The sequence below is a fragment of the Manis javanica genome, chromosome 9 (assembly GCF_040802235.1).
Source record: "Manis javanica isolate MJ-LG chromosome 9, MJ_LKY, whole genome shotgun sequence".
NCBI lineage: Eukaryota > Metazoa > Chordata > Mammalia > Pholidota > Manidae > Manis > Manis javanica.
Window position 1 is genome coordinate 70,452,679 of NC_133164.1, and position 23,195 is coordinate 70,475,873.

At 43.8% G+C, this 23,195-nt stretch overlaps 1 protein-coding gene across 9 annotated transcripts in view; it reads left to right on the forward strand.

Annotated features, from left to right (window-relative positions):
* DTNA (dystrobrevin alpha) overlaps positions 1-23,195 on the forward strand; it is a 385,540-nt gene that overhangs the window by 219,596 nt on the left and 142,749 nt on the right. The window contains exon 1 of one of the 9 annotated variants that reach the window (XM_073212757.1): positions 97-231. The exons of 6 other annotated variants lie outside the window; for them this stretch is intronic. The gene's annotated coding sequence lies outside the window, so the exon portion shown is untranslated. Of the gene's footprint in view, positions 1-96; positions 232-2,396; positions 2,554-23,195 lie in introns of those variants that run through there. 2 more of the 9 variants (XM_073212750.1, XM_073212754.1) reach the window with 2 other exon arrangements.

Below are 23,195 nucleotides of genomic sequence, written 5' to 3' on the forward strand. Positions count from 1 at the left end.
AGCGCAGGTGGGCGTGAGCCTGACCGGCAGGAGCGAGAGGGGCGCGCGGCGCGGGCTCCCAGGGAGGGGCAGCCCCGGAGAGTCCGTGCGCAGCGGGCGGAGTGCCGGCCCCTCCGCCGCGTTCTGACCGGCTTCGCGCCCCTGCCGGCTCGGCCTCAATGCACGCGATTGCCGTCCCAGGGCGCAACGCTTAGGACTGCTCGGAACTGCAGCGCTGCCAAAGCTATTTTGGTAATCTCTACTGATTGTTGTAGGATTTTTTTTTTAATGATAGAAAATCTTGCGATGCAGAGCATTCATGTTACTCTTTCAGGCAACTTCCTGCAATGAAAGTTTTTTCTCTGCCACGGTTTTTTTGTTTGTTTGTTTTTAACCCCTGGCTGCTGCTTTGCACTGAGTCTTCAAAGTGAATTTCCCTATGCAGTTGGCTTTGGGGTCAGGTAATTTCCTGAGTCAGATGACTGTGGAGAAATGCAGCCAAAAGCCTGGTTTGGTGAGCAGTTTACAGTACTTGTTACAGATCAAGGTGACCTTTCAAAAGCTACTATTAATCAAACATTGGTAAACTGTTTAAAATGTGATCTGTGTATGTGATTTCTATTCTGAAGCTATTTCTGACGAAAATATACCCCATTTTAATTTGGAAAAAATTCACTAGTAAATAACATATAGACCACTTCTTGGGAATCCAGTATAAATATCAAAATGAATTGCTTTACTAAAGTGTTTTTCTTTTAGAACTTTTTCAACCCTCTTCCCACAGTCTGCCCCTGCACTGGGAGTGTGTGATTTGGTCATTTCCCCCCGTCGGTGTGGGGGGAGCAGGCCACCCTGGCTGTTTGCCTGAAACGGCCCCTGTATTTATTCATGACCCGAACTCATACTATGGAGCATCTGATTGACAATGTGTGTCTGGTTGAAAATGACAGTTTTATCAACAAGGGGGAGTTAGGTGTTAGTGAACTTTCTCTTTGTCTCTCTTGTTTCAAATCATAAACATTTTCACTAAATAATACTAGTATAGAGCAATTAACTCTGTTTCAAGCTCAGTGCTCTCCTTGGACTATCTCATGTAATCCTTTCCATAACTCTTTAAAGTGGGGATATTATGAAAGAGTGACAGGTGTAGAGAGGTTAAGTAACTAGTATGGGGAGAGGCGGGTTTCAAACCCCCATCTGGGTAATGCCAGGTGCTCTCCTCGCCTGCCCCCTGTGCAGCGTGCAGCGTTCTGGAAGCGCCTGCAAGGCCCTTACCGTTTAACCACAGCAGGGAGGCTGTGCCTGGAGCTGCTGAGGGTCCCCCACTACGCTGAGGTGAAGCATTCAGCCCTGCTTTATCGAGAAATAGCAGCTGAGCCCTACCTTACCAAACCCTCTGCTGACTGCTGGGTGTAACCTCCACGTTCCTCCTCCTCAGAGAGCCCAGGTCTAACGGGACGGGTGGGTGTGTAAACAGGTTATGAGGAGTCTGGGGAGTAGGCAAGGCTGTAGAAGCGGCAGGGGGGCCATGCAAGGCAGGGGCAAGGCGGCCGCTGGCTAGGACGGGGACCTGCTGCAACGACCGCGTGGGGGACGGGCAGTGGGGACACGCAGTGTAGCCCAGTCCTGCCCCCCCTGCCCCCACCACTCCTGAGAATAAAGTGAAGGTGGCTCCATAAGCCTTCATTACGCGACCCTGGGCTGGGGTCCCAGGGCGCTTCACAGTGACGCAGCCCAACTCCAAGGTCCCCCCTCTTCGTACAGGCCCCCACGCACGGTTTGGAGCGTTTAGCCAGCTGTGTCACAAAGATCCAAGTCCACCAGGCTTTTAAATAGAACCTACGCCTAATGTGTTTAAATAGTGGTTAAACACAGGGCTTTGATGAAAAGAAAATGAACAATTTTACCTCCCACCTGTGGACTGCGATTAGACATGTGCTTAGGAAATCCCTTTGAGGATAGCCCCTTAACACACTGGTGTAGTGTTTACTGAGACGTTTAACTTTTTTTATAGCTTTAGAAGAACTGTGAGATCATTGCTGGATTTCTATTGAGTTAGTAACTGGCATTTAAAAATACGTGTCTGGAAGAACTAGTGAGTAATGACCAGTATTTCAAGAGATTAGTGGCAACTTAAAAATGCATGTGATTATTTCATTAACTGGTGTAAGTGCTTTGGGGCCTGTTATCCGCACACCTCGGCGGTTCACTGTTCTTTTTTCTTTCTTGTTCATGAAGTTGAGTCAGCAGCAGAAAGACATTCAAATTCGACTTGTCATACAGAAAAAAATGTGACTTTGCCAGGGTGGGCGGAGGGAAAAAGCAACTTTTGTCGGCCTTTTGTGTTTCAGCAGCTGGAATCATCGCTGCCATGGAAACGGGCCACATGATGAGGTGTATTAGATTGCTGTGCGGAGCGCGGGGAGGAGGAGGGGGCGCGGCCGTCCGGGAGTGGAGGCCTCCATGGTGTCTCCTCTGTGGGAGTGTGTAAGGCCAGATACTGTAGTTTTCGGCATATGCAGGACCTTAGTGGAAGAATTAGGGGCGTGTTGGTGCGTTTAGCAGCAAAACCAGGTAAGGTACGGCTGAACCTGCAGCCCTGCGCAGGGGGCTCCTCTGCGGGGCCACGGCTTGCTGGGTGCGATTCCGTGCCCACCCCACCCCCACAGGGGCATGGGACAAATTGCTCCTGGTCCCTGACAACTCCTTCATCTCCAGTTTCATCCTTTATTAATCTGACAGTCTAAAATGTGTGAATTTATAGTTTTATGGTAGTGTGTGTGTGTGTGTGTGTGTGTGTGTGTGTGTGTGTGTGTGTATGCAACTCAAAGGAAGAAAATGGAAAGTTATAGAATCCAATAATTAGGGTCTTCAGATCAGTGTAAACCTGACCAGTGGTCTCCTTGTTTTGATCTTTGAAAATGGTCCACTTTTCCTAAAGGACACCTTATTGCTGGCATTGGCCCAAAGCTGCTTGTTTCTTGTATTAAATTAAGCAGTATGAAGAGTTCTCTGGTGTCTTATTTAGTGTATTTACTGTTTATGGGCTGTTTTACCTCTTTCATCATATTGCTGCCAGCTGCAGCCAACATGAATCGTTCTATCTGTGATTTTTACACATTATTTGTTCCCGTTAGTGTTCTGTTCTTTCAGGCATTTGGTCCTTTGTGTCTTAGAAGATTTAAAAGTAGAAGTAAGTACAATACTGGTTGGTATAAAATGAACTCTCGCTTGGAGGCTGGTGAGAGCTGAATGTAAACAGCCCCAAGTGGCTGGTGAGGCGCCTGCTCCCAGAGCTCAGAAGCCGCCTCCTGGTTGTTTACTTGGCACCCCAGCAGCTTGCCTCAAAAGGGGAGCTTTGTAATAAATGCTCAGAGCAAGGTAAGGAGGAAGAAGATTTCTTTATCAGTACCTTTGATTCTTTATTTGTGGTTTCTACTGATGTTCAGTGTTTGGCTTTCTCCAAAGACATTGGATGTGCTCTGTTTTTTTAGCTAAGGGCTAGCTACGCAACTTCTCTTAGAACAAAGCTGTCTTGGCAGCTTTGCAAACAAACCTAACCAGGAGAAAAGCCCCACCCGTACTCAGGTGGACTCACTGTCCACTGGAGTGCTTCCCCATAGGATGCAGGGAGGTCTTCCAGAAATACTTTCTTAGTCTGCTCAGACCAGTTATTGGCCACTAACTGGCCCTGATGGGAATAAAGGCCAATAAATTATCCCAACGTTGGTTGCATACCCTTTCCTTCAAAAGGGGAAGCCCAGGTCCCGTCGGGTCCACGTATGCCCTGTGACTGTCATGGCTGTTCTTGCTCTAGTTCTCATACATCCAAGCCATCTTCTAACGTGATCAAGGAGTTCCAGTCATTCAAAACAGATTGTTTGCCAGGACTGCAAATAAAGGAACTATTTCCATGGTACCAAATATCGAAAGCATTTATAACAACACTGAACATTTGTAAAATGCTCATACTCGTACCCGAATTCATTCTCTCCTTTTCTCCTTTGTTGTTTTGAATATGGAACAAGCTGTGAGTAGGTCCTCTGAAACATGAAGCATTTTCACAAGAATAAGTTCTTACTTAAGAATAGGAAGTTCCTAAGAACTGGTGAAAGATGGTACCTGGTGAAATATTTTAAGGTGTAAAATTACCAAAACTGAGAAGATTTGAGGTGGGAAGTGATTTGTTTTATTTAAAGGGAAAATAAAAGAGTGAGGGAAAGAGGGAGAGTTGGGGACAGAGACAGAGAGAGGACACAGGAAGTGAAGGATAGAGGTAAAGATAAGATGGTCTCGGGTGCCAAGTGGCTTCTCTCCCACAAGTGCTGGAATTGGGTTAAATCTGCACATGTGAGAGAAGAGAGCTGAAATGGTATGAATGAGGTGGTTTCCACCGAGTTCTAGCATTCCACTCTTCTGCGTTTCAAGCGCACCCTGAGGCAGAGATGGTTCCTCTGTATCGTCGTGGTGCAAACACATTCCTGTAGTCCAGTGTTTCAGCCCTTCTGCCCTGGGCCAAAGTGCCAGCCACTGAAAGACAGAGCCAGGAGTGTGTCGGACCCACACACACCAGCACTTCTGTGATCTCATCCTCTGACCCTGGGCCGTAGGTACGTGTCCATTCTGGGGTCATCATAACTGGGGGGTCTATAAGGTGCAGGCCCCTTTTCAATTTTATTTTTAATAGGAATTGTATATGTTTAAGGTGTCCAGTGTGGTGACTTGATATACATATATATGTAGTGGAATGGTTGCCGCAGCCAAGCTAATTATTCCCCTCACAGAGCTGCCGATCATCTGTGTGTAGTGAGATACCTGACATCTGAGCCAATTTCCTCTATGCAACGTTCAGTGTTATTAACTGGAGTCACCGTATCACACACTAATCTCCAGGCTTGTCCATTTCATGTCACTGCAACTTGCGCATTTTGAGCAGCAGCTCCTTGTTGCCTCCACCTCCCCACCCCTAACCACCATTCTACTCTGTGTTTCTATGTATTTGACTCTTTGAGGTTCTGTCTGTGAGATCGTGCAGCGTTTGTCTGTCAGTGTCTGGCTTATGGCACTCAGCACAGAGTCCTCCCAGTTCACCCATGTTGGCAGGACCTCCTTCCCTCTAAGCTGAGTGATACTCCGTTGTATGTATGCACCGTCCCTACGCTGACCAACACTGAGGTTGTTTCCACACCGTGGTTATTGTGGAGGCGCTGCAGTGCACAGGGGCACAGGCATCTCCTCCAGGTGCAGACTGAATTCCCTTTGTGCATCTACTCAGAAGTGGAATTGCTGGCTCATGAGGCACTTCTATTTTTAGTTTTTTGAGAAGCCTCCACACTATCCCCATGTGGCTGTATGGAAGCTCCTTTTATAGCTGTTTTGACACTTAATATTTCTATGATGCAAAATGACTTTTCATGTACTTGCTTTAAATTACAAGTTTTGGCACAGTGTTTTAATTCTACCTTATTTTTGTCAGCCTTTGTTTAAGTCATGTTTTATTGTTACTTTTGAATGATTGGTAGTGTTTCTTAACATTTTAGCCTTAATTCCTGGAGTTCCCTAGCCTCTCAGGCAAATAGCTAATTATCTGCAAACATTTACCTCTATTAAAGAGGTAGATGTTCAACAGGGTCAGGATGATGAAGAAGAATCATATTGCCTGCTGTATAGCCTCTTCAATAAAATTAATGATCATTTTGAACCCTAAGACAATATTTCTAAAATAGATGAAGATCAAACAGTTAATGATGACTCAGTATCAGGTAAATATTCCATTTGTAGCAGTTGCTATTTTTAAACCTATGACTTCATTAAACTGGATTTTATTATTGACAGCCATGTAATTTTTTTGTTTGAACAGAATTGGACTCTTTTAAAAATATTCTTAAATGTTTCAAATGAAAAACAAGTAATGGTACCATGATCATAATCACAATGAGAGCAAAAATGATGTACTCAGAAACAGGCTAGACTTCATTGGAGAGCTCTAGGCTCTGTGTGTAGTGAAAGGCCAATGTTTTCTAGAAAAAGAGTGGAAAATTCTACTGGCTGGTATGATTCTCAGATATTTATTCCCAAATGTAGTTAATCCCATTGATAGCATTTACAAGTACTAACAACAGATGTGCTTATTTTATTCTTATCAGAGCTTATAATTGACTTTGTTCAATAAACAGTAAAGGCTTTCATCAATAATGATTAAACTTAACAAGAATTATACATTGTGTGGGCCAGTGTCTGATAGGAAAAGAGTAAACTCATCACTAGGAATGAACAATTTGTTACATTTCTAATATATGAAAAGGGAAAATCAACTGGGCTCACTTTCATGGTAATATTAGTGTGATATATTTTATAGCAATTTTATAATAATTCTCCACTGCCTGGCATGATTGCATGAAATGGTCACTATTGACAGCATTTCAATATTTTAATCATCTCTTTAAATTTAAATTTTGAATTATTTTCTAAATAAATAACAGTATTTTACATCTGAAACCTCTTTTCTTGAGTTTCCTTGGTAAAAAATTATACTCAGAAAAATCACTTGCCTCTACCTACCCTCATGTGAAGAAAATATTAGATGGATTAGCAATTCCAGTATAAAATATGTATTCTTCAAAGTAGTAGCAGAAGAAATGCAACTTGAAATAGAAAAGCACACCTTCAAAGACAGAAGCCATAAAGGAATGTTTACATGAAAAGTTACCACTTCTCAAAAATGTTACAAGCAAAATTAAAAGATAAATTGAAAGTAAAATCAATATTTCTAACATACATGAATGAGAAAAGGTAAGTGTCCATAATATATCATGAGATCTCATAAATCACTAAGAAAAAGAATAGCCCACTTAATTTTTAAGACTTTATTTTTTAGAGCAGTGTTAGGTTTACAACATAAATAAGGGGGAGATACAGAGGCCCCATATGTTCCCTGCCCCCATACCTGCATACCCTGTCCATGATCACCATTACTTACAGAAATGGTACATTTTCTACAAGGATGGACCAACACTAACATGTCATGATCACTTGAAGTCTAAGGTTACACATTACAGTTCACTCTTGGCGTTGTGCATTCTGTGGGCTGGACAAATGTATAGTGATATAAATCCATCATTAAAATGCCATATAGAGTATTTTCACTGCTCTAAGAATCCTTTGTGCTCTGCGTAGTTATCTCTCTAAATAATTTCTGGAAATTACTGATCTTTTTATTGTCCCCGTAGTTTTGCCTTTGCAGAAAATCGTATGGTAAGAATGATGGCCACAAAATGTGACCTTTTCAGACTGGTTCCTTTAAATTATTAATATGTATTTAAGATTCTTCCATGGCATGGCTTAATTGCTCATTTCCTTTTAGTGCCGAATAATATTCCATTGCCTGGAAGTATCACAGCCTACATAGCCTCTCACATACTGCAGGACAGCCTGGTTGCCTCCAAGTTTTAGCAATTACAAATACAGCTACTGTAAACATCCATATGCAGGTTTTTGTGTGGACATGAGTGTTCACCTCCTTTGGGTAAATAGCAAGGAGTGTGGTTTCTGGATCATATGGTCAGAGTGTGTTTAGTTTTGTAGGAAACCACTAAACTGTCTTGCAAGGTGGGTGCACCATTCGCAGTCCCACCAGCCGTGCAGGAGAGCCCCTGCAGCTCCGTCCTCACCAGCGTCTGATGTTGTCTGTGCCCATGACTTCAGCCGTTCAGATAGCTGCCGTGATGTCTTGCTGTTGTGATCTGGGTGTCCCTAATGGCACACCTGTGGGCATCCTCTCACGTGCCTCTTTGCTGTCTGCGTATCTCTTTGCTGAGGTGTCTGTTTACATCATTGGCCCATATTTTAATCAGATAGTTTGTTTTCTTATTGTTGAGTTTTAAGAATTCTTAGTATATTTGGGTCATGGTCCTTCATCAGGTACTTCTGCAAACATTTTCTCCCAGTCTGTGGCTTCTCCCATTCTCAGCATATCATCTTTCACAGAGCAGAAGTTTTTCATTTTAATTAAGTCCAGCTTATCGATTATTTCTTTCATGGCTGTGCCTTTGGAGTTGTATTCACTAATTATTTTTAAAATACCAAAAATTAAGCAAGTATCATTTTAATTTTTAGCAAATATTTATAAACAGCAACAGGAGGGACTGGGGGCCATAACACCCACTGTTGGGAGGGTGTGGGAAATGGAAACCCTTGCTGCACTGTTGAGAGTATAAATTGATACTTTCCGTGGGGGACAGTCCACCTGGCAAGGCACAGCAGAGACTTTAAAAATTACATACCCTTGGACTCACAATTCTGCTACTAGGAAAACATCCTAACAAAGCAAATGGTGAAATATATATACAGGGTTTTTCATTGCCATGGTGTTTATAAACATAAACAAAGGGCAGTCATTCTGAAAAGAGACCTATCTCCTGAGAAATGTGACAAACCACACCAGCTTCTGTTTCCGCTCTGATAGTTGTAAGCTGCAAGAAGTCATTGACATGGCTGCGTGCTTATCTAAACGTTCCACCTCTACCTTTTAGATACAGCATGAAGGGCAGCACAATGTAGAGAAAAGGTTTTGACTGGAGAGTCTGGGTGCCTGGGCCGTGCTGTGGGCTGGCAGTGTGATACAAGGGTACAAGACATAAGGAAGGAAAGAAAAGCCAGGGATTGCCTTTACCCGTTTATTTGCATCTATCTTTACAACTGGCATTGCAAATAAAAAGCCCTATGTCAAGTGGGAGGGAGAGGGTATGTTTTTGCAATTTCACTGAAGGAAGTGTTGATCAGTGATATCTGGAATGGCATGACTTTGATAGAAACACAGCAAAATATTTTGAACAGGATATACTTTCAAATTATTGTTTGAAACTTGTTCAAAAGAAGCTCACACTTGTATAAGGATAGGCAGAGGATGTTTGGTCTCTAATGTAAGTGTGTGAGCGTTCAGGTTCAGGGGAGACACAGAGGTCCCGGCGGTGATGTTCAGGAGGACCTTGGTGCTGAGAATGTCCCAGGTCCGCACCATCCACTATAGAATACTCACCACCTGTGGCTGGTGAGCCCTCCAAACATGTCCAATGTGACTGAGGAACCATATTTCTAATCATATCTAATGCTACATCATTTAAATTTAAGTGGCCATGCACAACAGTGCTGTCTCACTGGACAGTGTGGCTCTGGAATTAAGCACAACAAATCCAGTCCTTTATTTAAAATGGGATTCATTTCAAGCATCTCTGATGAATTAGGGTGTATAGGACAAGAAGGCGAATATTTTTATGAAATTTCCCTTCCATTCAAAGAAACACTGACCGGGGAGGCCCTCGGATGCTGGCGGCTCTAAGTCCAGGATTTCTGGAGAAGCCTTGATCTCCGGGATTCCGGAGCCTTGCTCACATAAGAATTCTAATATTCATTCACCTTCTCATTTACTTAAAAAATAAGCCACTTAAGTTGAATTTGTATGTGTCAGTGTGTAAGAAAAAAGCCCTCTTTCCCTTTATTCTCACATCACGCCCGCCTCCACACCCCTTCTGACGCGGCACGCGGGCATCCGCCGCACAAGGCCGTCCTGCCGGGCGGCCTGGCGGTGGCCTCGCACGGCGGGTCAGGGGCCGTCTCGGGCCGCCGCCCGTGCTCCAGCGGCAAGTGCCGGCTGTCGTCTAAGTTCCTGACCAGCCGGCTATAAATCGGGGCTTCTCACAACCCCTCCTCCGTTTTGGGCATTTGCCAGAACAACTCACAGAACATCGGGGAAAACATTCCTGGTTTATTATGTAATAAAAACTATGATGACGGCCGTGGATGAACAGCCAGATGAAGAAAGGCACAGACCGGGCTCCCCAAGAGCCCTGAGCACGGCCACCCCGGGCGCGGAGTTGGGGCGGCACCCCGGCTCCGGCACATGGCTGTGCGCACTGGGCGTCTCCCAGCCCCACACTCCCGGGACCTTATGGCAGCGTCATCGTGTCGGCACAGCTGGCCATTGCCTTGGCCTCCAGCCCCTCTCCCCTCGTGAGAGGCTGGGGCAGAGCTGAAAGCCCCGAGCTTCTGACCAGGCTTGGTCTTTCTGGGGGCTAGTCCCCACCCCACAGCCGTCTAGGAGCCCCTGAGTCAACTCATTAAAAGAAAAGACGCTCCTGTCACCTAGAAAATTCCAAAGGATTTAGGAGCTCTGTATCAGGAACTGGGCACAAAGACTAAATATGAGAACAAAAGATGCTCCTAGTACTCTTATCACTTAGGAAATTACAAGGGTTTTAGGGGCACTATGCCAGGTATTGGGGCCAGAGACCGATATATTTCAAGTTCAACGCTGTACTGTTACAGGACATTGTACCAAAAACTAATGACAGTCCAGAGTCCCTAGTTTCCTGAAATATGTTTAGGAATCAAATGATGCTGAACAGATATTACAGAGAAAGGGTGAGAAAATTCTTTGTGGAGAAGGAAGTACTGGGCTAAGCTTTTAAAACAGTAAGCATTAAATAGGAGGCTGGGAAAGAGGAACTGCAGAGAGGGACCAGGAGGAGAAAACGAGGGCAAGACAAGGAGCAGAAATCTGAAAGTGTAAGCTGGTCATGAAGGTGTACACATCCATGCAGCTCCAACCTGTGGTGGAGAACGCTGCTGATGGCACTAATGGGAGTGAGCAAAGCCCCTTTGCATGCTTGATATTTAAATGACGTGTCAATTTGTGCAGTGAGTCTTGCTAGGAATTAAATACTCTGATGTTTGCATGACCTAAGGAAGATAGGGATAGGCTGGTGGCCGGGAAGGGCGATCAGGCCAGAGGCTGGAAAGGCGAAGTCCTAAGGGGATAGATCGGTAGGAGCCCTCAAGGGTGTGGGGGTGCCTCCCAGCAGAGTCCACCCAGACCCTGACATCAGGAACAGACTTGGGTCTGACCTCTTCCCTGTGGTGTGGGTTAGTCGAGGGTAGGTGGATTGTCATCCTCTGGACAGAGAAATTTTGTGGAAAATTAGGTGACTTGAAAACTGACTGAAGTACGAATGTCAACAGATGCAGAGGATGCTTAAACATCACAGATTCCAGCAGTGCAAGAATGGCAGCTCAGCCCTGTTGTGCTGGGGCTCCTGGGCTGAATGATACTGCTGGGGACTGTGTGCATGAGAAATGGACAACAGCCCAGGCAGTGGAGGTCTGAGGACACCACGGTCAGTAAGCAGACGTGTGAGGCTGGCGGGTTCCGGAGTCTGCAGGAGAGGGCCAGGTAGAGCCTCAGCTGGGTGGCCAGCAGTCAGCCTCACCTTCTGCATCTCCCCTAGCTCCCTGTGTGTCGTGGCCTCAATGTGCTCAGGCCGATGATCTCCCTGGGGGGTGCAAGGCGGTGTCAGAGGACAGAAGATGGCCAGCAGACCTCCTCCACTCTGCTGTTAGGAGGGGCAGCTGGGCAGATGAGCTGGGAAAGTCTGTCTCTGGATGTTTGTTCTCTTCCGCGTCATCAGCCCATCTCAGATGGCTCTTCTCCATGAGCTTCAGTGGTTTATAGTGTCTTCAACTGTTAGAGAGTGTGTGGGTGGTGGTAGTGATTCGTGGGGTCTCCAAAACAGTCTTTCCTACTGTTATGTGTCATTGACTATCTGGAGAAATAACAAGCTTTTATTAACCATAATCACTAACATTTGTACTGTGATTTGCTGTTGACAAAGTATTTTGAATGCGTTTGAATTTCCTGACAGTCCTCCCAGGGAAACGACATCATCTTCCCTCTTGAAGGAGAAGAACACATCAAGCTCAAGGACTGTCTTGGAGGCCTTGAGTTAGCTAGTGGAACACAGACGTTAATTTCCCGATTTACTGACACAGGCTGCTTGGCTCAAAGCCCCTCTCCTCCTTAAGAGAAAAACCTCAGTGACAGCTGTGTGCCTTTAGAAACGTGCTGTTGCAAACAAAGAGCTCTTGCATTTATTCAGATTATTCACATTAAATCCTCCTTTTTGTTAATACTCTGAAAGTAGTTTATGTACACAGTAGGCATTTAATAACTGTTAACTGCCTGATTTTTGTCTTGGTGGTCTGCCCCATGATTCTTCTGATTCCTACACAGCTGATGGAAAGATTATTCTGAATCGAAGAGAACAATCAGCAATTACCATGTCAATGTGGGAAACAAAGAAAAATGTGAAACAATTCTTAATTTAAGCAAATGACCTAACCTTTGACATTTAAACAAGCAGATTTAACTCAAATGTCCAAATCTAAAAGGCAACAAGGCAGACACCTTATGCATATGCAAAACCAATAGAAGGGGATTTCTGTGAGCCCCCAAACTCCTCCCCCCCACAGTCACACACAGCCAAACCGCTCACAGATTTATCCTGCCAATGTGCCCTCCCATGGTCCTAGGTGTGTTTTGTCTTCATATTATACACCATCCATTTTCTTCGTAGCCTTCCTGTAACCAGCATCGCCCATGAGTTTAGGCATCTCTCTTGTGGACCAGGTATCAAAAGTACTTCTGCCCCAGCTAGTTCTCTGTGGGAAGCAGCGAGTAAGTCTGGGCAGGAGAAACAAAGCATAATCAGTAGCAGTGGTTTTTCCAGTCTGGTTGAGCTTGAGGAACTCAAGTTCCTAACTTGAGTCAGTGTGGGTGCTGCTCGGGCTTCCTTCTGCTTATTCTTTTCCTGAAAATTTAGAAAAGCCATTCTGAGTCACATTTCTTACCTCTGGCATTTAAAATTGTGTTGAAATAATCTCTGGGTTCAAATGTTCCCTTCTGACAGTAATGCTAAGGTCTAAGACTCTTGTGTAGAAACAGGGTTCAAGCAAGAAAAAACAATTACATGAAGTAGAGATTTTCTTACTAGCTATTAAGTGTTTTATAAAGCTGTAATTATAATTAAATTGAACTACAATTAAAGAGGGCGTTGATATAGACAAACCCCTGGAGTATAAGCAAATACTAGAATGATTATTAATGTATGCTTGCCCAGCAGTACGTATCATGGGGAAGAGTATTATTATGATGCAGTAAATCTTACAGAGAAGGAGGTCTTCACTCATACTACAAAACAGATTCCAGCTAGGTTAGACTTGATTCTTATGTCAAACTATAAGAAAGTAAAAGAAGAAGTAAGGGAAACTGTCTTACTACAAAACAGCTCTATTGAGATATAATTGACAATAAACTACACTATTTGAAGTCTATAAATTTATACACGTTGACATGATGTGTATACCCTTTAAACCACCTGTGGGATCAAGATAGCATTTCCACCCTCTCCAAGTTTCCTCATGCCCCTTAGTGATACCCCCAACCCACCCTCCCCTATCCCCAGGCTACCATAGACCTGCTTTTGGACACTAGAGATGTGTTTGCATTTTCTCGAGGCATATATATTTATTTATATTTATATTTATATTTATATTTATATTTATATTTATATTTATATTTATACTTATTCTCAAGGTTTATATAGTTCATACTTTTTTTGTCTGGTTTCTTTCACTCAGCATAATTATTTTCAGATTCAGCCATGTGGCATGTATCAATATGTTAATTTTTATAGCTGTGTCCATTTATCCATTCATGTTGATGGCCATTGGGATTACTTCCAGTTTTTGACTATTACAGATAAAGCTGCTATGAGCACTCATGTGGAAATCTTTTTTTTTTATTAAGGTATTATTGATATACACTCTTATGAAGGTTTCACATGAAAAAACAATGTGATTACTACATTCACCCATATTATTGAGTACCCCCCAGACCCCATTACAGTCACTGTCCATCAGTGTATTAAGATGCCACAGATTCACTATTTGCCTTCTCTGTGCTACTCATGTGGAAATCTTTAAATGAATATTTATATTTTCTTTCCTTTGAGTAAATACCTAGAGGAATTTTAAATGGTTTGTGAAAGAAAAGGGTTTTATAAGAATAGAAATGAAGGTTCATAATGGAAAAAAGTTATATTTGACAACATTAATACTTTAATTTCTGCATATCAAAAAATGTCATTAACAAAATCACAGGTTAAATAATAGTCAAGGAAAATTTGTAGCTAGCAGTGGGAAGAACTTGCTCTAGGCAAGGGTTAAAATTGTGTGTCTGTTGCGTCAATTAATCCGCACAACAGTCCCAAGAAAGACACTGTTTCCCTAGTTGAGGGCCACCCAGAACTTGACGGGTGTTCTGTGCTGCCTCCCGTGGAGTGCACCTGTCAGGGGAAGTTCATTCTCCTACTGTAGAAAAGCATGCATAAAACATAATGAAAATAATTCATAAAATGTACACGTGTGACACATGTATGTGGGATAATAGGTCAGTAACTGTAATATATGAAGAACTTGGGAGAAATATGTAAGAAAACACTAAGAGGTAAAATGGGAATGAGACATAAATAAGTAGTTCTCACCAAGCACAAATAAAAACATATGAAAAAATATTAAACTTAAGTTTTAATTAAGGAAATTAAAGATAAAACAACACCATCAAATCCTGACATTGAAATTAAAAGTAGAGAAAGCTAAAGGCAAAGAAAGAAACCGAATGTCAGCGGCGACTCATCTGTGGGTAAAGGATGGATTTTCGGGCCCGCTTGCCCACGGTTTCTGATTTCCTTAGGTAGATAACACCTCCGCGATGCTAGGATATAAATTAGGCTATAGAGGTGAAAAGTCGGTGTGAATGCGGTTGTGAATAGAAAAGAGGCAGGCTTTTATTTCCTTTTGTATTATTTTTGGAATTTTTCTAAGTAATAAGGAATCAGGGTGAAATTATTTTGAGAAAAAGAGGGAGAAACACAAGGCCCTCTCGCATTACACGGAAAGCACCGCGGGGACCCAGCGCCTCTCCCTCCGGGGAAGGCGGGCGGCGGAGAGACGCGGAGGGAGCGGGGCCTCTTGGCTGCAGACCTGCCGGATCCGGAGCCCGCGGGCAGCCCCGGAGCTCGGTCTTACCGGCTCCAGGCCCTGCTTGTTCCTGCTTCACTGTCCTGCCGGTGGGCCCTGTTCACGCAGATGGGCTCCCAGCAGCTCGTGGACAGGGCCTGCGAGGCGGCAGGCGGCGCGGCCCCGGCAGCCCCCAAACTGCTGCCGCCCCCAGAGGGAATCAGCCCCACCAACAAGATCCCGGCCAGCGACCGGCAGGGGCTGGCTTGGCCTATGTGCGCAGCGGGGCGCTCCCACCCCAGGCCTGGTCCAGGCGTCCGCTTCTGCGCCCCAGCGGAGAAGGCCATCCCCAGGGCCGTCAAACAAGACGGCTGGCCGACCGAGGTCACCGAGAGGGGAGAGAGGGCGATGCCAGGACAGTGGGGCCGGTGTCAGGGCAGGAACTAACGGACGATGCCTCACACTGCATCAGGCAGGTTTCCTCCTGGAAATTCCAAAGGAACTGAGAGTAAGAAAACCAAGTCGTTTGCCCAAGAACGGGCAAGCAGGACATGGGAGTGAAGAGGCTTGCACAAAGGTGTGTCTAAAGCTGCGGCCGAACTTCCCCTCCGAAGCGCTTGTCTTCCCATTACCTTTGGGGCCGCTCCATGCGCAGTGGAGGGACAGACACACATTCCGTTCCTGCCTTTGAGAAACAGCAAGGGGCCAAACAGAGCGTTAGTACCCAAAGCTGGCTTTCCCCGCCTCTGAGAACATGGCTTTGAGAAGAGCTAGCAAGGAGAATGTCAGAGCGTGTGTCTTATACGAAATTTTGGGTATTTTCCACACATTAAAACTGTGTGTAGAACACAGACACATTAAAAGAATCTCAATCTCAAATTCTTACCTTCTTTGAAGAAAAAAGCACCATCCACCAAGGAGAGCACAAAGACATAATCAATTCAGTTGATTTTCTTTTATTATTAGTTATATTGATCATACAGCATCCTTCCCCTACACGTAAAGACTTCTTCCTGTGACCTTACTACTTCTAGAATTTATTTCTCACTTAAAAATTGAAGTTAATGGGAAAATAGTGTTCAATACACAGAGTTTAAGTTTACAGCAAACTTATCTGGAGGACAGCTGTGCCATGGAGCTGGGCATCCTGCTTGAAAGCCCTGCATGAAAATAACCTCTTTGGTTCGAGAAGTGACAAAATCTGGGGAATAATTCTCCCCTTGTCCTCCTGTGATCTGAGCTTCCTGCTTCACCACAAGTCTCAGCTTTGTCAAGAAGAGCATCAGGGGCCACAGGGCAGCAATTCTCATCTCCCTGAGCTCAGGGAGACTCCAATTCCATTCAAAACTGGGAAGTAGTAAAAATTAATTTCTATTCCCTTTGAAACAGCTATATAATGAAAGTATTGTTATTCAGACAATGTTTGGCTTCTTTGAAAATACTCAGGGTTATCCAAAATTGACCATTTGGGGCTTGACCAAAACAGGACTGTATATTTTGGGATATCTTAACACCCATTAAAGAAGGAGCTAGCTAACATTTATTAGGGAGATTGAGTCAAATTGTCCCTATGATCTAAGTTCACATCCGCATACAGCACATGATTTAAAATTTTAAATGATAAATAGGTGCACAAAATTGACCATGAAGTTTCACTTATTTTGGTGAAACCCTAACTATTTCTTTCAAGATGGTCTTTCTTCACCATGTCTCCCCCATCTCTTGAAAGTAGATTTGAAGTCATAGGAGTGAAAGTGAGTGATTCCTCTCTCTTTATTTCTAAGTAGTTTATCTTAGCAGCACCTGGGCCGTCCTGTCTGATCCTCCCTCTCAGTGCGCAGACAGGCCGCCGGCGCCGGAATAGTTCCACCGCGGCCCCTCCAGGCCAAGCCTTCCGACTCAGTCTCTGCACATCCCCGCTTCATCCCGTCGGGTCAGTGTTCTGTAGCTACTGCGGCACTTGTGACGCCTGTGCCCAGACCCCTCCAGCAGCCCTTTCTTTCCTCCTCTGTGCAGTGCAGGCCACCAGGGGATGCAGACAGTGCGAGACGACCTCACTCAGGGGTTCAGGCCCTGGCGGCGCTGATGGATGCCCCTGAACCGGTTCCCACCCTGTGAAATGGTCCAAGTGATACACCAAAAAAGCACATCCACAGAGAACTCTGGTTGTGGCGGCTCGCGGGAGGGAAGGATGAGGAGAGCGTGAAGGCAGAAGCTTAAGTATCGTGGGATCAGGGAGGGCCCCTTGTCCATGGTGCTCATGGATCTGGCCAGGTGTGGGGCTCAGAGGGCTTGGGACTTGCCTGGGGAAGAGAAAAGGGAATATTTCAGGCAAAGGAACAGCAGAAGGGAGGTGCAGGGCGGTGAGCGGAGTGCCCGGGCCACTGAGGACCCGCAAAGCCACTCGAAGGCTTTGGGACTATAAGGGCTGCTCAGGTCCACCTGGCCTTGACAGGCTGCTCTCCAAAATGCATCTTGGTTCACACGGGGCCATTAGCACAACCGCAGACTGCTCAGTGAGCCCGTGAGATCACAAGCTGCCCCAAGAGCACATGTCAACAAGGAAGGCAGCCAGCACGATGAGAACGTCCCCGCACCCCAGGAACTAAACCGCATCGTGTGTCAGCCTCAGTCAGAACAAAGGTCTCCACACTTCTTGTCTGCCACCCAGAACCTACGGCTCACTGAGAATAAGATCATCAAGAACACCAGGCTGAGCCTGGACGCCTTCGTGAGGCCGAGTTCGGCCTCGTCAGCCTCTCTCCCGCTGACCCCCCAGTGTGCCGGTGCCTTGTCGTTCTCCACCTCCAACCCCTGTCCTGACCTGACAGGTCCCCTCCCACTACCGTCGGGAGCCTCTTCGGTGAGCACAGCTGGAAGCACGGGTCTGGTCGGAGCACCCCCTTCCTGTGCCCCTCCTGCCTCAAACAGAGTCGGTATTCTGGCTGGGTCCTGCCTCCAAGCACCCGGAGCTGTGAGCGGCACATTAGTGGAGGAGCAGAACCGGATTCTGGGCTCAAGTGGGTTTCCCACAAGTTTCACACAGAAAAGCTGTGTGATTATCTTGAACTTTTTTTTCTTATTTTTTTTTTGAGAGGGCATCTCTCATATTTATTGATCAAATGGTTGATAACAACAATAAAATTCTGATTGGGGGGTCAATGCTCAATGCACAGTCATTAATCCATCTCAAGCCTAGTTCTCTTCAGTCTCCAATCTTCTGAAGCATAACGAACAAGTTCTTACATGGTGAGCGAAATCTTACATAGTGAATAAGTTCTTACATGGTGAACAGTAGAAGGGCAGTCATCATAGAAACTTTCGGTTTTGATCATGCATTATGAACTATAAACAATCAGGTCAAATATGAATATTCATTTGATTGTTATACTTGATTTACATGTGGATCCCACATTTCTCCCTTTATTATTATTATTATTTTTTTTATTTTTAATAAACTGCTGAAGTGGTAGGTAGATGCAAGGTAAAGTTAGAAAACATAGTTTAGTGTTGTAAGAGAGCAATTGTAGATGATCAGGTGTGTGCCTGTAGACTATGTGCTAATCCGAGCTAGACAAGGGCAATAAAACATCCATGGATGCAGAAGCTTTCTCTCAACACAGGGGGTGGGGGTGTTCTAAGCTTTACCACTGTGGTTCCCCAATTTCTCACCTGATGGACCCCCTGCGACTGTGCCTGTCTTAGGTTGTTCCTCCCTTGAGGAATCTTACCCGTCTCTAGCTAACCAGTCATCTTCCGGGGCCATACAGGGAAATGTAAAGTTGGTAAGTGAGAGAGAAGCCATATTGTTTGAAAAAGTTAGCTTTTTACTTCTCTGCAGATTTATGCCCTGTGGCTTCGATGCCCAGCACTTGTCTCGAGGTATCTTTACCACCTGGAGGAATAATGATACCTGGTAAATTCGATATGAGGCACAAATTCTATTTTAGGGTTGTAATTAGGAAGGAAGAAGAAAAGCTATAGAGGTAGCATATGGAAGAAAACAAGGGAGAATTCATTATTTCTTTGACATATCTTCTTGTAGAGTACCTTAAGTACGTATAGGTTTTAAACTACCAACTAACTTGCGCACACATATTAACATAATAGGAATACGGTGACATAAACAAAGCAAATCTATAATTACCAGCCATCTCCAGTGAAGCCAAGAAAGCCATTTAGGCACCCAAGGCATTTGTGAAAATTAGTCTATGATATGATGGATATTGTCCAACTGTACTTGAACAGTCTGAGAGAAGTCAGACAAATTAAAGCAACCCATTTCTGGGATCTGTTCACATCCCATATGTTCTTTTAACCATAGATAGTCTACAGTCATAAGATTTTGGAGCGCTACAACTTGCACCCTTCCCAACTCCTGGTTGAGTTCCAACAATACAGATCCACTCAAATTCGTTGTCTCACTGTATGCACCTGACAGCCTAGACATCTCCCTCCTCATTCCAATGGCAAGTACAGGAAATGCTGAGGTGGACACAGGCATAACCGCAGCATCGCCCGGATCCCTGTGGAGGCTTTTTGATGATCATCCCCTGGCACGAGTCCTCCAGAGAGTGCTTATGCCGGAAGCTCCTCCTCATATCGTATCTTAGTTCATTTTCTGGGTAGCCAAGCTAGGCCTTGATCTTCTGCATAGAAACAAACAGAGCCTTTGCCCACACATTGACATGTCCTCTATACCACTGTGCAGAACTCACTGGAGTTCAGCACACAGGAACTGATTTTTTTTTAAATCTTTAATCTACAATTACATGAAGAATACTATGTTTACTATGCTCTCCCCTATATCAGGTCCCCCCTAAAAACCACAATACAGTCACTGTCCATCAGGATAGCAAAATGTAGAATCACTACTTGTCCTCTCTGTGTTGTACAGCCCTCCCTCCCCTTTCTCCCTCCCCCCGCTATGCATGCTAATCTTAATACCCACCTTCATCTTCCCACCCCTTATCGCCCCCTGCCCACCCATCCTCCCCAGTTCTTTTCCCTTTCGTACCTGTTAGTCCATTTTTGGGGTCTGTAATTCCGCCGCTGTTTTGTTCCTTCAGTTTTTCCTTTGTTCTTATACTCCTCAGATGAGTGAAATCATTTGGTATTTCTCTTTCTCTGCTTGGCTTATTTCACTGAGCATAATACTCTCCAGCTCCATCCATGTTGCTGCAAATGGTAGGATTTTTCCTCTTCTTATGGCTGAGTAGTATTCCATTGTGTATATGTACCACACCTTCTTTATCCATTCATCTACTGATGGACATTTAGGTGGCTTCCAATTTTTGACTATTGTAAATAGTGCTGCGATAAACATAGGGGTGCATCTGTCTTCCTCAAACTTGATTCCTGCATTCTTAGGGTAAATTCCTAGGAGTGGAATTCCTGGGTCGAATGGTAGGTCTGTTTTGAGCATTTTGATGAACCTCATACTGCTTTCCACAATAGCTGGACTAATTTACATTCCCACCAGCAGTGTAGGAGGGTTCCCCTTTCTCCACAGCCTCACCAACATTTGTTGTTGTTTGTCTTTTGGATGGCAGCTATCCTTACTGGTGTGAGATGATACCTCATTGTAGTTTTGATTTGCATTTCTCTGATAATTAGCGATGTGGAGCATCTTTTCATGTGTCTGTTGGCCATCTGTATTTCTTTTTTAGAGAACTGTCTGTTCAGTTCCTCTGCCCATTTTTTAATTGGGTTATTTGTTTTTTGTTTGTTGAGGCGTGTGAGCTCTTTATATATTCTGGACGTCAAGCCTTTATCGGATCTGTCATTTTCAAATATATTCTCCCATACTGTAGGGTTCCTTTTTGTTCTATTGATGGTGTCTTTCGCTGTACAGAAGCTTTTCAGCTTAATGTAGTCCCACTTGCTCATTTTTGCTGTTGTTTTCCTTGCCCGGGGAGATATGTCCAAGAAGAGGTCACTCATGTTTATATCTAAGAGGTTTTTGCCTATGTTTTTTTCCAAGAGTTTAATGGTTTCATGACTTACATTCAGGTCCTTGATCCATTTTGAGTTTACCTTTGTATATGGGGTTAGACAATGGTCCAGTTTCATTCTCCTACATGTAGCTGTCCAGTTTTGCCAGCATCATCTGTTGAACAGACTGTCATTTTGCCATTGTATGTCCATGGCTCCTTTATCAAATATTAATTGACCATATATGTTTGGGTTAATTTCTGGAGTCTCTAATCTGTTCCACTGGTCTGTGGCTCTGTTCTTGTGCCAGTACCAAATTGTCTTGATTACTATGGCTTTGTAGTAGAGCTTGAAGTTGGGGAGTGAGATCCCCCCCTACTTTATTCTTCTTTTTCAGGATTGCTTTGGCTATTCGGGGTCTTTGGTGTTTCCATATAAATTTTTGAATTATTTGTTCCAATTCATTGAAGAATGTTGCTGGTAATTTGAGAGGGATTGCATCAAATCTGTATATTGCTTTGGGCAGGATGGCCATTTTGACGATATTAATTCTTCCTAGCCATGAGCATGGGATGAGTTTCCATTTGTTAGTGTCCCCTTTAATTTCTCTTAAGAGTGACTTGTAGTTTTCAGAGTATAAGTCTTTCACTTCTTTGGTTAGGTTTATTCCTAGGTATTTTATTCTTTTTGTGCAATGGTGAATGGAATTGTTTTCCTGATTTCTCTTTCTATTGATTCATTGTTAGTGTATAGGAAAGCTACAGATTTCTGTGTGTTAATTTTGTATCCTGCAACTTTGCTGTATTCCGATATCAGTTCTAGTAGTTTTGGAGTGGAGTCTTTAGGGTTTTTTATGTACAGTATCATATCATCTGCAAATAGTGACAGTTTAACTTCTTCTTTACCAATCTGGATTCCTTGTATTTCTTTTTTTGTCTGATTGCCGTGGCTAGGACCTCCAGTACTATGTTAAATATCAGTGGGGAGAGTGGGCATCCCTGTCTTGTTCCCGATCTCAGAGGAAATGCTTTCAGCTTCTCGTTGTTCAGTATAATGCTGGCTGTGGGTTTATCATAGATGGCCTTTATTATGTTGAGGGACTTGCCCTCTATTCCCATTTTGCTGAGATTTTTTATCATGAATGGATGTTGAATTTTGTCAAAAGCTTTTTCAGCATCTATGGAGATGATCATGTGGTTTTTGTCTTTCTTTTTGTTGATGTGGTGGATGATGTTGATGGATTTTCGAATGTTGTGCCAACCTTGCATCCCTGGGATGAATCCCACTTGGTCATGGTGTATGATCCTTTTGATATACTGTTGAATTCTGTTTGCTAATATTTTACTGAGTATTTTTGCATCTACATTCATCAGGAATATTGGTGTGTAATTTTCTTTTTTGGTGGGGTCTTTGCCTGGTTTTGGTATTAGGGTGATGTTGGCTTCATAGAATGAGTTTGGGAGTATTCCCTCCTCTTCTATTTTTTGGAAAACTTTAAGGACAATGGGTGTTATGTCTTCTCTGTATGTCTAATAAAATTCCGAGGTAAATCCATCTGGCCCGAGGGTTTTGTTCTTGGGTAGTTTTTTGATTACCAATTCAATTTCGTTGCTGTAAAGTGGTCTGTTTAGATTTTCTGTTTCTTTCTGGGTCAGTCTTGGAAGGTTGTATTTTTCTAAGAAGTTGTCCATTTCTCCTAGGTTTTCCAGCTTGTTGGTTTTCATAGTATTCTCTAATAATTCTTTGTATTTCTGTGGGGTCCGTCGTGATTTTTCCTTTCTCATTTCTAGTTCTGTTGATGTGTGTTGACTCTCTTTTTCTCTTACTAAGTATGCCTAGAGCCTTATCTATTTTTTTTTTCTCGAGAACCAGCACTTGGTTTCATTGATTTTTGCTGTTGTTTTATTCTTCTCAATTTTATTTATTTCTTCTCTGATCTTTATTATGTCCCTCCATCTGCTGACCTTAGGCCACATTTGTTCTTCTTTTTCCAATTTCGATAATTGTGACATTAGTCTATTCATTTGGGATTGTTCTTCCTTCTTTAAATATGCCTGGATTGCTATATACTTTACTCTTAAGACTGCTTTTGCTGCATCCCACAGAAGTTGGGGCTTTGTGTTATTGTTGTCATTTGTTTCCATATATTGCTGGATCTCCATTTTAATTTGCTCATTGATCCATTGATTATTTAGGAGCATGTTGTTAAGCCTCCATGTGTTTGTGAGCCTTCTTGCTTTCTTTGTACAATTTATTTCTAGTTTTATACCTTTGTGGTCTGAAAAGTTGGCTGGTAGGATTTCAGTCTTTTGGAATTTACTGAGGTTCTTTTTGTGGCCTAGTATGTGGTCTATTCTGGAGAATGTTCCATGTGCACTTGAGAAGAATGTATATCCTGGTGCTTTTGGATGTAGAGTTCTATAGATGTCTAT